The sequence below is a fragment of the Heloderma suspectum genome, chromosome 8, assembly GCF_057233095.1.
Source record: "Heloderma suspectum isolate Gila_16-S chromosome 8, 16-S_ref, whole genome shotgun sequence".
Taxonomy (NCBI): domain Eukaryota; kingdom Metazoa; phylum Chordata; class Lepidosauria; order Squamata; family Helodermatidae; genus Heloderma; species Heloderma suspectum.
Window position 1 is genome coordinate 28,582,706 of NC_139465.1, and position 17,219 is coordinate 28,599,924.

Sequence of the window (17,219 nt, forward strand, 5' to 3'; positions counted from 1 at the left end):
TAGCTCCTGGAGGAAAGGCAGAACATAAATGTAATAAAACAAAGTATGAAGACAATATATTAGTAAAATGTAATTGTCTGACACCCCTTCATGAATCACTGCCTTGTTGTGGCAAAGGGGCTTGCATAACTCAGTGAAGCCATAAGCTATGCCATGCAGGGCCACCCAAGATGGACAGGTCATGGCAGAGAGTTCTGACAAAATGTGGTCCACTTAGGGATGGCGGAGAATTTCTCCCCGAAACTTCGGGGGGCCGAGCGCCAACGTGTTCGGCCCCCCGAACAAGTTTCGGGGAGAAATCCTCCGCACCCCCCTGCCCCCCGCCCCCCCCGGGATGGGACTTACCTTCCCTGAATGTCCCTCCCGGCGGCGGGTCCGGCTGGCGGTTCATCCGGTGTTCGAGCGGGGCGGGAGCGGCAGCCGGTCTTTCGACCGGCTGCCGCCCCCGCCATTGCAATGAAAGAAAAAAAAAAACCCCGTCCCCTGATAGGCTACGTGACGATTCACGTAGCCTATCATGGCTAGATTTGCAAAGTCAGCCATGATAGGCTACGTGAATCGTCACGTAGCCTATCACGGGTGACTTAAAAAAAAAAAAAAAAGTGTGTACGGATAATGGCGGCCCCCATAGGGAGCCGCCATTCCCGTTCCTTATTTGGTCGCTGTAGTCTACGTAAATGTTTACGTAGACTACAGCAACTAAATAAGGAATGCGAATGGCGGCTCCCTATGGGGGCGGCCATTCGCGTACGCGCTTTTTTTTTTTTAAAGTCACCCGTGACAGGCTACGTGACGATTCACGTAGCCTATCACGGCTGACTTTCCAGATCTAGCCGTGATAGGCTACGTGAATCGTCACGTAGCCTATCAGGGGACGTTTTTGTTTTTGTTTTTTACTTTTGTGTTCGCGGCCGGGCGAGGCGGGAAGCCTCCTCCCCGGCCTGAATTTCGGCCGGGCGAGGCGGGAAGCCTCCCTCCCCGGCCTGAATTTTGGCCGTGCGAGGCGGGAAGCCTCCCCCCCCGGCCTGAACTTCATGGGGGGAGCAGCGAAGCGCTCCCCCCCACCGCGAACAAGCTGCGAGAAAAGGTAAGTGACTTTCGTCCACCCCTAGGTCCACTGGAGAAGGAAATGGCAACTCACTCCAGTACTCTTGCCAAGAAAACCCAATGGAACGTATCACAAGGCAAAAAGAGATGATGCTGGAAGATGAGCCCTTCAGGGCAGAAGGTGTCCAATATACTACTGGGGAAGAGCAGAAGGTATTTTCAAGTAGCGCCAGAAAGAGTGAAGCGGCTGGGCCAAAGCTGAAAGGACACTCAGCTGTGGATGTGTCTGGTGGTGAAAAGAAAATCTGATGCTGTAAAGAACAATATTGTTTAGGAACCTGGAATGTAAGATTAATGAATCAAGGTAAGCTGGAGGTGGTCAAACATGAGATGGCAAGATTGAACATCGACATCTTGGGAATCAGCGAACTAAAATGGACAGGCATGGGCGAATTTAATTCAGGTGACCATCATATCTACTACTGTGGGCAAGAATCCCTTAGAAGACATGGAGTAGCATTCATAGTCAACAAAAGGGTGGGAAAAGCAGTACTGGGGTAAAATCTTAAAAACGATAGAATGATCTCAGTACGAATCCCAGGCAAACCATTCAACATCACAGTAATTCAAGTCTATGCCCAACCACTGATGCCAAAGAAGCTGAGGTGGATCGGTTCTATGAAGACCTACAACACCTTCTAGAACTAACACCAAAACAAGATGTCCTCTTCATCATAGGGGATTGGAATGCTAAAGTAGGAAGTCAAGAAATCACCGGGATAACAGGCAAGCATGGCCTTGGTGTACAAAATGAAGCAGGACAAAGGCTAATAGAGTTTTGCCAAGAGAACACGCTGATCATAGCAAACACTTTTTTCCAACAGCACAAGAGGTGACTCTACACATGGACATCACCAGATGGTCAATATCGAAATCAGATTGATTATGTCCTTTGCAGCCAAAGATGGAGAAGCTCCATACAGTCAGTAAAAACAAGACCTGGAGCTGACTGTGGCTCAGATCATGAGCTGATTCTTGCAAAATTTCAGCTGAAATCGAAGAACGTAGGGAAAACCACTAAACCATTCAGGTATGACCTAAATCATATCCCTTATAAATATACAGTGGAGGTGAGGAGGAATAGATTTCAGGGATTAGACCTGATAGACAGAGTGCCTGAGGAACTATGGATAAAGGTCCGTAACATTGTTCAGGAGGCAGCAACGAAATCCATCCCAAAGAAAAAGAAATGCAAGAAAGCAAAGTGGCTGTCTGATGAGGCCTTATAAGTAGCTGAGGAAAGAAAGGAAGGGAAAAGGAAGGGAGATAGGGGAAGATATATCCACCTGAATGCAGAGTTCCAGAGGATAGCAAGGAGAGACAAGAAGGCCTTTTTAAATTAACAATGCAAAGAAATCAAGGAAAACAACAGAATGGGAAAGACTAGAGATCTCTTCAAGAAAATTGGAGATCTCAAGGGAACGTTTTGTGCAAAGACAGGCATGATAAAGGACAAAGAAGGCAAGGACTTAACAGAAGCAGATGAGATTAAGAAGAGGTGGAAAGAATACACAGAAGAACTATACAGGACAGATCTTAATGTCCCTGATAGCCATGATAGTGCGGTCACTGAACTTCAGCCAGACATCCTAGAGAGCGAAGTCAAGTGGGCCTTAGGAAGTATTACTAACAACAAAGCTAATGGAGATTACAGTATTCCAGCTGAGCTATTTAACATCCTAAAAGATGATGCTGTTAAAGTGCTGCACTCAATATGCCAACACATTTGGAACACTCAACAGTGGCCACAAGACTGGAAAAGGTCAGTTTACATTCCAGTTCCAAAGAAGGGCAATGCCAAAGAGTGTTCAAACTACCGTACAATTGCACTCATTTCAAATGCTAGCAAGGTGATGCTTAAAATCCTACAAGCTAGGCTTCAGCAGTATGCGAACTGAGAACTACTGGAAGTACAAGCTGGGTTTCGAAGAGCAGAGGAACTAGAGATCAAATCGCCAACTTTCGCTGGATCATGGAGAAAGCAAGGGAATTCCAGAAAAACGTCTATTTCTGCTTCATTGACTATGCTAAAGCCTTTGATTGTGTGGATCACAACAAACTGTGGCAAATTCTGAAAGAGATGGGAGTACCAGGCCACCTTACCTGTCTCCTGAGAAACCTGTATGAGGGTCAAGAAGCAACAGTAAGAACCAGACATGGAACAACTGAGTGGTTCAAAATTGGGAAAGGAGTACGACAAGGGTGTATATTGTCACCCTGCTTATTTAACTTATATGCAGAGCACATCATGAGAAACGCCAGGTTGGATGAATCACAGGTCGGAATTAAGATTGCCGGGAGAACTATCAACAACCTCCGATATGCAGACGATACCACCCTAATGGCAGAAAGCGAAGAGGATCTCAAGAGCCTCTTGTTGAGGGTGAAAGAGGAGAGTGCAAAAGCTGGTTTGAAACTCAACATTAAAAAAATGAAGATCATGGCATCTGGCCCCATCACTTTCTGGCATATGGAAGGGGAAGAACTGGAAGCAGTGACAGATTTTATTTTCTTGGGCTCCAAGATCACCACACCCACAGACGGTGACTGTAGCCATGAAATTAAAGGACGCTTGCTCCTTGGGAGGAAAGCTATGGCAAACCTAGACAGCATAGTAAGAAGCAGAGACATCACCTTGCCGACAAAGGTCTGTCTAATCAAGGCTATGGTTTTCCCAGTAGTAATGTATGGCTATGAGAGCTGGACTATAAGGAAGGCTGAGCGCTGAAGAATTGATGCTTTCGAACTGTGGTTTTAGAGAAGACTCTTACGAGTCCCCTGGACTGCAAGGAGGTCAAATCAGTCCATCCTAAAGGAAATCAACCCTGAGTGCTCATTGGGAGGACAGATACTGAAGCTGAAGCTCAAATATTTTGGCCACCTCATGCGAAGAGAAAACTCTCTGGAAAAGACCCTGATGCTGGGAAAGACTGAAGGCAAAAGGAGAAGGCGATAACAGAGGATGAGATGGCTAGATAGCATCACTGATGCAATGAATATGAACTTGACCATTCTCCAGGAGAGAGTGCAGGACAGGAAGGCCTGGCGTGCTATGGTCCATGGGGTCACGAAGAGTCGGACACGACTGAAGGACTGAAATACAACAACAATTGTCTGACATTAATAATAAGTGTCACACTAAGCCTCCGTAGAACTTAAAATGGCTGGCTGTTCACTTCATGGTGCCTTATTGTACAGACACAAGATGTATCCAGTATCCCACCTGGAATTTTATCTTATGGAGACTAGGGCTGTGCATGGACTCCCCCTATCAGACTCAGAAGTCACTTTGGGGCTTCTGAGGTGGGCTGGGCCTGATTCAGCTCAGGCCGATTCAGGGGCTAGGTTGGAGGATGACTCCTGCTTCTGCTCAAGCTTCCTTGCTTGCGAGGAGACCGTGAATGCTTGAGTCAGCTGACAGAGGTAGGAGTCGCCCTCCACCTGTGCTCTCTCTCTCACTTCTGTTGCACAAAATGCTAGTTTCGCCCCCTGGAGGCTAGTCCAATTTGCCCCAAAGAGGAGAGTCAACTTCAGGCTGGGTCCAACTCGATTTTATTGTTTGCAAACAGTTCGACAAAGGAGCTCACGCTCAAAGCAGAGTCGACCCTGGGCAACCTCCGCGCTACAGTTTTATCACTTAGCTTTCATTCCTCAGCCAGCGTGTTACTTTTGATTGGTTGCCAGCGGTTTGCTTAGCAACCTTATCTTAGGGTTACTGTCTGCTCATTCCAGGCATGCGCAGCTCTTACAGTACTATGTGCTGCTTAAGACACATACAATGGCTTTTAGGTTACATTTTTACTACAATTCCCCCCCTCAAAAGACTTTTCTCAAATTTATACTCTCTTTGGTCCCGCGGTGGACTATGCACTTAAAGGCGCAAACTATTATTGCTGTGGCATTGATGGTTTTCTCTAAACAGCAAGTGAGGCCTAGGGCACCTTTGTTCTAGCTACTAGAATGTTGACAACAAAACCCCTTTTTTTTGAACTTTTGGAACTCAGTTTTGTTCCGTTCATCAGGAACCCTTGAAACGAGAGCACCCTCTTTCTGTAGAGCTACTTGAGTCCTTTCAGGGGTTCATTATTCCAACGGTGACCTTCAGGTGAGTCAGCTTCCGGTGTGACCCTCTCTGGTGCAGGTGATGGATCCACTTTTTTCCTTTAGCGACTTTTATAGCCGTGTGAGTGGTGAGTAGAACCTGGAATGGACCCTTTCATTTCTCAGTAAGTGGTTCATCTTTCCAGGACTGGATTAGCACCCAATCGCTGGGACTGAGATTATGCACTGGAGCATCTAAAGGCCAGGATTGGTGCGGTGTCGCAAACGTGTGAAAACAAAACAGACTGCAAGGCAGTAACACAATCTTGAATCTTAAAACTCTTACTTCTAAATTTACATTTAAGCTGTCAGCCATAGGTAATATCCGGGGTGGGCGCTTATGGAACGTTTAAATGGTGTCAATTTAATACTTCCCTTGGGGGTGCACCGTACTCGAGTCAAGGTGATTGGCAAGGCCTGTGGCCTTTCAACTTAATCTTTAAACAAATTCTAGTGAGCATTGTCTTTAAGGTGTGGTTCATCTTCTCAACTTGACTTGTAGATTGAGGTTTCCAAGGGGGGTGTAGCTTCTAGTTAGTTTGTTATGCCTGGGCCACTACTTGCGTCACTTGTCCAACAAAATGGGGCCCCTGATTTGATTCACTCTCTTTAGGTAACAAGAGCTTAGGGATTACTTTTTAACAGGATCTTGGCTACTGTCTGAGCAGTACAGTCAATTGCTTTTATCATTACTAGCAGGTACCGATAGCCATGAGTCTGGGGCAACTCTGAAAAGTCAATTTGAAATCTCTGAAAAGGATAGTAAGCGCATGGGCGACTTCTCATTTGAGCTGGGGGCTCAAACATCTTTGAATCATTTTTGAGGCACAAAGGGCAGTCAGCCACTGTTCTCAGGTCTTGGTCTAACCTGTAGGAGGTGCTATCTGCCTCGGGCGCACTCAAAATCGGGGTGTTAAAGGGGGATGATCCCTTTATTAACTAACCATAATTTTTGAACTTCTCAATGAGCGGCTTCAAGCCTGCACAGGTGGCTTTTTTCAGAGGATACTGCCTTACGCACACAGGGCTCTCCCTTTTTAAAGAAGATTTTAATTTGTGTTATACATTTGGTCGGGCAGGGGTTCTGTCTGCCCACACACATGGATTAACATTCTCTAAAATCTCAGTCCCTTTGGCCTCTGACACAATCTTGATTGCTTGAAGGGCCATTCGATAATTTGAGCCCTGCATTGCTGGCAGCTGTACTACAATCTGATTATCACTGAAGAAGATTTTAGCTTGCAGTTTTGTTAACAAGTCCCGCCCCAAGAGGGCAACTAGGTATGCAGATGAAACTACAAAGGCATGTTCCAGTATGTTATTTCCAGTCTTCATGAGGAGGGGCTTACACATGGGCAATTTAGTTTGTTTCTTTTCCCTTTAATTTCTTTTATAGTTACATGCTTTCCACTTTCTCTTGCGGGGGGGCTTCACAGGGATCATAGAAAATATGGCTTCAGTATCTACTAGGGCTTTACAGTCCTTGCCACCAACCCTTACTTTTACCTTGGGATTCTCCCGAGCGTTTGTTCGTAGGGTGGTGGCCCTTCAGCTAGACTCCCCCCCCACTGGAGGACCCTGCCAGCATTTGGCAGCCTTCAGGGTGAGTCTCTTTTCTCTTTTCTTTCAGCTCTGGACAATCTTTCTTCCAATGTCTCTTCTCTCGGCAATACGCACATTTATTGAGCCCCGGTTGGCCCTTTCCTTTTCTGCCCCCCCCCCCCCGGTCGCTTCTGTGCTCTCAAGCTGCTGTTTATATCTCCGCCCATGGTGGCTGCCAGCATTGCCTTTTCCTTTTTCCAGGAATGGCACTTTTTTATGTGCTCTCATGTGCACCATAGCTCTAAAAACTTCATGATCTGGGGTCTGATAAGGCTAAAGCAGGCGGTGATATTAAGGCTTGCTTCAATTTAAGAAAAGCCTTTTTTATTTTAATTGTCCACTTCTAGTGGGTAATATTTTTGTTAAAGCTTCATACGGGGGCTTCACCCCTTTTTATGGCTACTATAGCCTCCCTCTTGTAACAGGCACACTTATCTTTTGGCTTGCCTGTTCTGCAAATCATGTTTCAAATTCTCTGTGCCATGCACCAGTTTTAACTCTTTGTTTTCTTCAAGTTAGGCTGTTTGCCATTGCTTCGACAGAGACTCGCTTGCTTAGATCTTCTTACTAATCTCAACGACACACATTTGGGATAAGCTTTCTTTCTTTTTTTAAGCCTTTTTGTCTGCTACTTTTTTCTGCCTTCTTTTATACCTTTTTCATATCATTAAAATCTAACACCATGACTGGAAAACATTTGTTTTGTATAGTAGGGCATGGTGGAGCAGATCTAACCATTATACTGCTCCTCTGACTGCATGGTCAGGGCTCATTAAAATCAAGGGAAGGGCGTTCTCATATGTGGAAAGAGTTCCAAGCCACCATTTTTGCATCGGCAACTCCACACTGCATAAGTTTTGGCAGAGTGTCAGGTTTGCCTCTGAGCAAATGGAACATCAGAACAGTTCAGATTTTGAGAAAGAGCTGGAACACATGGGGCAGGAACTTTCTTAGGCTTCAGAAACACAGCTGGGCTTAGAAGTATCACGGGAGAGTGGGGGACTCTTTCTCTCTCACCTCTTAAGTTAAGAGAATTTGCTGCCCCCCTTTTTAAAGGGAAACTAACTTTTGTAGTTTCTCTTTGAACTTTTTGAAGGCTGTTTCCTTTGTAGTCTATGAATCTCTAGAAATTTGTATCTGTATGCTTCATTAGGGTAAATGAAATCAAAGCCTTGGAAATCATAGAATCATAGAATAGTAGGGTTGGAAGGGGCTTACAAGGCCATCGAGTCCAACCCCTTGCTCAGTGCAGGAATCTAAATCAGAGCATCCCTGACAGATGGCTGTCCAGCCTTGTCTTGAATGCCTCCAGGGTGGGAGAGCCCACCATCTCCTTAGGTAATGGGTTCCATTGTCATATTGCTCTAACAGTTAGGACGTTTCTCCTGACGTTCAGCCAGAATCCAGCTTTCTGTTACTTGAGCCTATTATTCTGTGTCCTGCACTCTGGGATGATCGAGAAGAGATCCTGGCCTTCCTCTCTGGGACAACCTTTCAAGTACTTGAAGAGTGCTATCAGATCTCCCCTCAGTCTTTTCTTCTCAAGGCTAAATATACCCAGTTCTTTCAGCTAAATGCAGCTTTTTATCTGAGTGTTAAAATCACAAATTAAACTTTACACTGAGCTGGTCACAAACAAACACACAATCTACAACAACGGGAGTTTAAGGCTATGACAAGCCTCACAGTACTTTTTATGGCAAGTCTTTAACTGTGCAAAGTTCCAGTCCATGTGCAGAGTGCTTCTAACAAAGAAGGCTTTGGGCCATAAAGAAGGGATGCTTTTAACAAAAGCTCTGTGTCTCTTCATCAGTTCGAATGGGGAAGGTGTAACCTTACACCTCTTCTAGATTCCTCCACAGATAAGAACAGAGCAGTGCTGCTCAGCTTTCCAGCTGTGATGCTTTTCTTGGTTTTTTTTTGCAAATCTCACTCTTTTGTCAGGTCCTCACAAACACCTTCCAGCCTCTCTGCTTGCTAAGGCTAAACCAGCCACGGCGAAGGGGGGTTAGGCAAGTCCCCCTTGGCTCTGCTCTGAGCAGGCTGACAGAGATAAGCTTACACAGACCCTGATATTTTAAGAACTTGCTCTGTCTTTGTTTCTTGATTTTGCCACAGTCTTTAAGTCGTCAAACAAATCTCTTTCTTCAGAAGTTGCAACTTTTTTAACTGCTTTTGCTTCTTCTAACAAACTTGGATACGGTGGCAGACAAACTGTCTCTGGAGGGCCCCCTCCCTCCCCCAACAACCTCTCCTCCCAACCTAACAGACCGAATCAGACCGGGGGGAGCTCAGGGCACCTTGGGCAGGGTCTCCCAGTCTTCAAGCTCCTTCTGTGGGGCTTGAATCAGGGAGAACAGGGGCTTTGGGCTTCACCTCAGAGCATACCATCATGACTTTACAATATTGAACTTTATATTCAACCTTTTCTCGCATTCAGTGGATTTTGGTTGGCACTCACCCAAATGCTGATAACCTCACCTTCCCTGAGGCAAATTTATCTCTTACTACTTGATTCAGACACCACCCGGGGTCTCTTGCCCCTGTGGTCCTTTGCCAGTAACACATTTACACATTTACACTTCTGTAACTAAGGGGGATTCTTTCCGCACCAATTCAACCAACCATCAATATAGGCGAATTGATCCCATTGCCCATTATTCACCACATTTTTATATACAGCATTTACAAGATTTACACCAAAGGATCCTATGTCTGGCCAACTAATTCCAAATGCTGGCCATTCCAATTGACAGAGTGTAACCAGCTTGCCTTTCGACATCTTAGTACACGGAGTCTGACAAACCTCAGACGCTTGACTTTGCTAAAGTTCTTTAGCATGCATCCCAAGGGAGTGGCAGAGCTTTCTAAACGGGAGCTACCCGCCCCCATTGTGCCTACCTCTATTTGAAACCATACACGGAGCCTGACAAACCTCCGACACTGACACGGAGTCTGACAAACCTCAGACGTTTACACAGAGTCTGACAAACCTCAGACGCTCCAAAGGCAACTTAAACAGAAAGACAGAAGAGAAATCAAGTACTTACTCTGCCCAACACCCTAGTGCCGTCTCTTCAGACCCATTCAGCCTGGTTGACTCAATCAATGGAGTCCACGCCTTTAACCTCCTGGGTGTCCCGACCCCCGTTCTCTGGTGCCGTGGCAGACCTCAAAGGCGGTCCGGCGCGCCCCACAGGCACCTTTGCCGGTTCTGTTGTTTGACCCCAGGGTGGTCCAAGGGACTCCTGACTGCTCGCCAGTTTGTTGCACAAAATGCTAGTTTCGCCCCCTGGAGGCTAGTCCAATTTGCCCCAAAGAGGAGAGTCAACTTCAGGCTGGGTCCAACTCGATTTTATCATTTGCAAACAGTTCGACAAAGGAGCTCACGCTCAAAGTAGAGTCGACCCTGGGCAACCTCCGCGCTACAGTTTTATCACTTAGCTTGCATTCCTCAGCCAGCGTGTTACTTTTGATTGGTTGCCAGCGGTTTGCTTAGCAACCTTATCTTAGGGTTACTGTCTGCTCATTCCAGGTATGCGCAGCTCTTACAGTACTATGTGCTGCTTAAGACACATACAATGGCTTTTAGGTTACATTTTTACTACACTTCCTTGCAAGGAGGTGAGGGTACCCAGCTGGAGGCCAACTCCTGCCTCTGTTCAAGCCTTCACAGGTTCCTTGCTTGTTGTGAGGAGCCTGTGAAGACTTGAGTCAGGCCAGCAGCAGCAGCTCACAATGGGGGTGGGCTGCTGCCACTGCCACTGCCACCAGGGCCCTGCTTCTGCCAGCTCCTAGGCCCTCTGGACAGGTGCCAGCAGCCGTCTTATTGTTCCTGGGAATGGGGGGAGCCATTGTTAAAACAGCAACTCCCTGTATTTCCAGAAATGCAGGGAGCCACCATTTTAGAAATGGCTCCTGTCACAAATCCCTTGGCCCCTGTATCCTTAAGCATTCACACACACACACACACACACACACACACACACACAGAGGCTTTAGCCTTTAATTCATTATTCACAGGTTCCTTACAGATGCAAATCCTCCAAGACTCTCTGGAGACAGAGGAAAGCCTCCAGGGGATTCAAATGGGATCACCAAAAGTTGCCCGTAATTTGAAAGGGAAGCTTTCTGGCTAGGCTAACTTAGGGAGGGAGGTCCCACCCCTCACGCGATGCTTCCCTGCGTAGCTTCTTATGCATCGTTAACCAGGGCGACTCTCTGAGCTCCACCCCTGACATTTCCCTCTTAGCTCTGCATCTCCGCCTCGCATCTCATAGGTCACAGACCTCAGTCCCCTCCACCTCCTGCTCGCTGCTTCTCACAGAGGGGGGCAAGGAGGAAGCTTCACGCCCAGCCATCTGGGAGTTGGTAACCTGAGAAGCACACCTACACATATCTGAACTGGCTTGCAAAAATGCCTCCCTTGGCTCTGCGTGCTCCTCTTCTGAATCTGAGCTGCTAACTATCTCCCTGTGCTCAGAATCAATCCTGACATCTCCCCACTCTGGAACAACAAGACAGCTGCCAGTGCATGTCCAGAGGACCCTGGTAAGGAGCTGGAGGCTAAGCAGTGGCGTGGGAGCTGGGCCTCCGGATTGCTCTAAAGTGCACCAAAACACTTTGGAGCGACCTGATTTGCTTCAGGCTGCTTTGTGCCCCTTCGCCTCAATTTGAAGGTGTCCCAAAGCACCCCACTTTGACTTGGAGTTCAGGTTCAAGTCGAAGTGGTGCATAGCCCTAGTGTCCCTGGGGAGGGAGCCTGATGATTGACATCAACTCTTACAACTCATAGTAAAAATTCAATATTTGAAGAATATCCTCTTGCTTTTCATACGTCCCACCTATATGGCTCCATCTTCTGCCTGACCATCAACTCAAAGAAACATTATTAATAGTGTAACTCTGTATATGTCTCCTCTGAAGTATGTACTACTGTGTTCAATGGGGTTTACCCCCAGGCACGTGCGTATATAGGGATGTATGTGAAATTTGTTTCAGTTCATTTTTTTATCAGCATTTTTACCAGTTCAAACCTTCTGGACTGAACATGGATTCTAATGCAAATCAATGCAAAGTCTGCACGTTTCCAAGCTTTCAGTATGATTTCCAGATCAAAAAAGATATGTTTGACAGCATGTGTACATTCAAAAAATGTGCATGAACCATTGAGTACTTTTGAAAAACATGCAGAAACATGCTTAAATCAATGGGGAAAGGATGTGTACATTTCAAATATGCACACAATTGATGGATATGTTTTAAAAATGCATACATGTTTATGCAAAAAGAAAATAACAAAGATCACAATCTGATATGGACATGACATGAGACATAATGAGCTCTGAAGTAGAATTTGGAGCTTTGATAAACTAGAGTTTTGCTTGTACACACATCCCTAGTAGTGCAGCCTTACAGCACAAACCTAGGACACCTTTCACCCTTTACCCATTGTGTTCAGTAAGACTTACTCCCAGAAGGTTCATAGAATTGCAACTTAAATCTCTCTATGTCCTCTTCCCCTTTCCCTTCCTTCAGAGACAGAAAGAACTCAATGGAGAAAAAAAAATGGGCTGAAATGCTAAACACACCTACTAGAGAGCTGGCATGTTGTTGCTCTCTTGCTGTAATGGTGTGTGTGTTCAGGGAAGGGGTAGATGATTGGCACACTGGGCAAGGATCACCTCCTCTGATATCACCAATAGCTGAGCCAACTAAGAACTCAGAAAGAGAGTGAGTCACCACCATTTCAAATTCCCTGCATGCACACACACATAGCTTCCTAGGAAGGGATGTCAAAAGCTGAATGACTAATGAGAAACCCAGAGTGGTTGTCAGTAATGGGTGGAGAAAGTAAGATAACCAGAGAATACTCTTAAGGTGGATCATGAAAGGTGTTTCAGTTGAGCTGAGCTCATTAGGGAATAAGCAGGCAGTTAGAGCCCATTCTCCACATGTCTGTTCAGAGAAGTCCCTGAGCTAAATGAAGCTTACTCGCAGGGAAGAGAATCCATCCTATAGCCTCTTACCTGGGACCAACACCCATTTCATCAATGGGACTTACTTCTCTGAACAGAAATAGGGCACTGCATTAATAAACTTTATGAAAACATCATCCTTCTCCTGAACTTCATCTCCACCCTTACTTAAGTTCCCTCTGCTCAAACCCCAGCATACTAGATAACACTGGACTACAGCGCAGTGATTTCATAAACTATCCTCCCTCCCTCCCTCCCTCCCTCCCTCCCTCCCTCCCTCCCTCCCTCCCTCCCAGCAATATGGGTATAACAACAGTGGACATTTTGCAAGGATAATGTAACCCAAACTCAAACATAGTGCCCTCACTACCAGTACCACCACACACACATGCAATGTAGGTATAATGATGGTTTTGGCAGGGTGATTTCTTTAATGCTTAGAGATGCAGTTTTTTTAAGCATATTTTATTTTTTGGCATGAAATAGCTACCTATTATTTTGGGCAAGATATGCTACTGCCCTACCACAGCTACACTAAAGTTCTGTGTTGTTCTGGTTTGTAAAATTCTATAAAACAATTGCTTTCTATTGTCAGTTATCTTTATTTGAGAAGGGTACCCCCCCACACCCATCCACCTGCCCACAAGGGCAAAATGAACCAGGTAGTTCCTTCTGCAGACAACTGGTTATTCTATGGTATTCTTACCTCTTAGGGCTCGTTCACACAGGGCTTTTATCCTAATATTGAGATTGCTCACTCACAGAAGTTTGCAGGTTCTTTTCATGATGCCATTAACCTCCGGGGCACATTCATAAGTATTTCCTGCTTATTTCATCACAAAAAGATCCGGAACTAATGAACCATTTTTTAAAGTCAGAATGTAACATGATTGAAACAGCCACTAGATGGCGGTGTTTCATTGAATTCTATGGAACCTTGAAAATTAAAAGCTTCCCCTCTCAGCAATCACGTCGCTGTCTGGGAGCCGCTGTAAATGTGGAAAGGCTCCAGAATGGGAGGGCTGCAAGGGGTTTTCTTCTTCAGCAAAGGAGATGGTTACCTTGTCGTGGTGCTGGAGCTTGAGCACCTCAATGACGTCGTGAGCTAAACCGTGAAGGGACACCCAAGATGGGAAGGTCATGGCAGAGAGGTCAGACTAAATATGATCCCTGGGGAAGGAAACGGCAACCCACCCCAGTATTCTTGCCATGAAAACTAAATGGATCAGTACAACCAGAGATATGTCGGTATACCATCGGAAGATGGGACTCCCAGGTCGGAAGATGGTCAAAATGCTACTGGGGAGGAACAGAGGATAAATTCAACTAGCCCCAGATGTGATGACACAGCTAGCTCAAAGCCGAAAGGACGGCTAGCAGCCGATGGTGCTGGTGGTGAACGACGAATCCGATGTTCTAAAGATCAACACACCATAGGAACCTGGAATGTAAGATCTATGAGCCAGGGCAAATTGGATGTGGTTATTGGGGAGATGTCAAGATTAAATATAGACATTTTGGGTGTCAGTGAACTGCAATGGACTGGAATGGGCCACTTCACATCAAATGACCACCAGTCAGATCTACTACTGTGGACAAGAGGACCACAGAAGAAATGGAGTAGCCTTCATAATTAATAATAAAGTGGCTAAAGCAGTGCTTGGATACAATCCAAAAAAAGACAGAATGATCTCAATTCGAATTCAGGGTAAGCCATTTAACATCACAGTGATCCAAATATACGCCCCAACCACAGATGCTGAAGAAGCAGAAGTAGATCAGTTCTATGAGGATCTGCAGCACCTACTGGATAGTACACCAAAAAAAGATGTTATTTTCATTACAGGAGACTGGAATGCTAAGGTGGGTAGTCAAATGACACCTGGAATTACAGGCAAGCATGGTCTGGGAGAACAAAATGAAGTGGGACATAGGCTGATAGAATTTTGCCAAGACAACTCACTGTGCATAACAAACACTCTCTTCCAACAACCTAAGAGACAACTTTATACATGGACTTCACCAGACGGTCGACACCAAAATCAGATTGACTACATCCTTTGTAGCCAAAGGTGGTGGACATCTATGCAGTTGGTAAAAACAAGACTTGGAGCTGATTGTAGTTCAGATCACAAACTTCTTATTGCACAATTTAGAATCAGACTAAAGAGAATAGGGAAGACCCACAGATCAGTTACATATGAGCTCACTAATATTCCTCATGAATATGCAGTGGAGGTGAAGAATAGATTTAAGGGACTAGATTTAGTAGACAGGGTCCCGGAAGAACTATGGACAGAAGTTCGCAACATAGTTCAGGAGGTGGCAACAAAAAACATCCCAAAGAAAAAGACAACCAAGAAGGCAAGATGGCTGTCTGCTGAGACACTGGAAGCAGCCCAAGAAAGAAGGAAAGCAAAAGGCAACAGTGATAGGGGGAGATATGCCCAATTAAATGCAAAATTCCAGAGGTTAGCCAGAAGAGATAAGGAATTATTTTTAAACAAGCAATGCGTGGAAGCGGAAGAAGATAATAGAACAGGAAGGACAAGAGACCTCTTCCAGAAAATTAGAAACATCAGAGGCAAATTCCAGGCAAAAATGGGTATGATCAAAAACAAAGATGGCAAGGACCTAACAGAAGCAGAAGAGATCAAGAAATGTGGCAAGAATATATGGAAGATCTGTATAGGAAGGATAATAATATCGGGGATAGATTTGACCATGTGGTCAGTGAGCTAGAGCCAGACATCCTGAAGAGTGAGGTTGAATGGGCCTTAAGAAGCATTGCTAATAACAAGGCAGCAGGAGATGATGGTATCCCAGCTGAGCTGTTTAAAATCTTGCAAGATGATGCTGTCAAGGTGATGCATGCCATATGCCAGCAAATTTGGAAAACACAAGAATGGCCAACAGATTGGAAAAAGATCAACCTATATCCCCATAGCAAAAAAGGGAAGCACCAAAGAATGTTCAAACTATCGAACAGTGGCACTTATTTCACATGCCAGTAAGGTAATGCTCAAGTTCTTGCAAGGTAGACTCCAGCAATTCATGGAACGAGAATTGCCAGATGTACAAGCTGGGTTTAGAAAAGGCAGAGCAACAAGAGTCCAAATTGCCAGTATCCACTGGATAATGGAGAAAGCCCGGGAGTTTCAGAAAAACATCTATTTCTGTTTTATTGACTATTCTAAAGCCTTTGACTGTGTGGATCATCGCAAATTGTGGCAAGTTCTTGGTGGTATGGGGATACCAAGTCATCTTGTCTGCCTCCTGAGGAATCTGTATAATGACCAAATGGCAATGGTAAGAACAGACTATGGAACAACGGACTGGTTTAAGATTGGGAAAGGAGTATGGCAGGGTTGTATACTCTCACCCTACCTATTCAACCTGTATGCAGAACACATCATGCGATGTGCTGGGCTTGATGAAGCCAAGGCTGGAGTTAAAATCACTGGAGAAACATTAACAATCTCAGGTATGCAGATGATACCACTTTGATGGCTGAAAGCGAGGAGGAGCTGAGGAACCTCATGACGAAGGTGAAAGAAGAAAGTGCAAAAGCTGGGTTGCAGTTCAGCCTCAAAAAAACCAAGATTATGGCAACCAGCTTGATTGATAACTGGCAAATAGAGGGAGAAAACGTGGAGGCAGTGACAGACTTTGTCTTTCTAGGCGCAAGGATGACTGCAGACGCTGACTGCAGCCAGGAAATCAGAAGACATTTACTTCTTTGGAGGACAGCAATGACAAACCTTGATAAAATAGTGAAGAGCAGAGACATCACACTGACAACAAAGGTCCGCATAGTTCAAGCAAGTAACCTATGGCTGCGAGAGCTGGACCATAAGGAAGGCTGAGCGAAGGAAGATAGATGCTTTTGAACTGTGGTGCTGGAGGAAAATTCTGAGAGTACCTTGGAATGCAAGAAGATCAAACCAGTCCATACTTCATGAAATAAAGCCAGACTGTTCACTTGAGGGAATTATATTAAAGACAAAACTGAAGTACTTTGGCCACATCATGAGAAGACAGGATACCCTGGAGAAGATGCTGATGCTAGGGAAAGTGGAAGGCAAAAGGAAGAGGGGCCGACCAAGGGCAAGGTGGATGGATGATATTCTGGAGGTGACGGGCTCAACCTTGGGGGAGCTGGGGGTGGTGACGGCTGACAGGAAGCTCTGGAGTGGGCTGGTCCATGAAGTCACGAAGAGTCGGAAGTGACTGACTGAATAAACAACAAACAAGGGGGTTTTCTTTAGTGTAAAGGCAGCCTTAGTGTGGAGTATAACTTCACCCATTGGCTAAACACACTGAAAAGTGGTAGCAGGCTCATTTCTCACAAAATGGTTGGATAGAATTATGCCTTAACATTTTGTCTTGTGTATCTCAGGTCTACAAGGGCTAGAAACTTGCTTGTTGTTG

At 45.5% G+C, this 17,219-nt stretch overlaps 1 long non-coding RNA gene across 1 annotated transcript in view; it reads right to left on the reverse strand.

The window, feature by feature from the left end:
* LOC146338996 (uncharacterized) overlaps window positions 1-10,239 on the reverse strand; it is a 57,263-nt gene extending 47,024 nt beyond the window's left edge. The window contains exon 1 of the long non-coding RNA XR_014784737.1: window positions 9,861-10,239. This is a non-coding gene — a long non-coding RNA (uncharacterized LOC146338996). The remainder of the gene's footprint in view (window positions 1-9,860) is intronic.
* Between the last annotated feature and the right edge of the window lie 6,980 nt (window positions 10,240-17,219).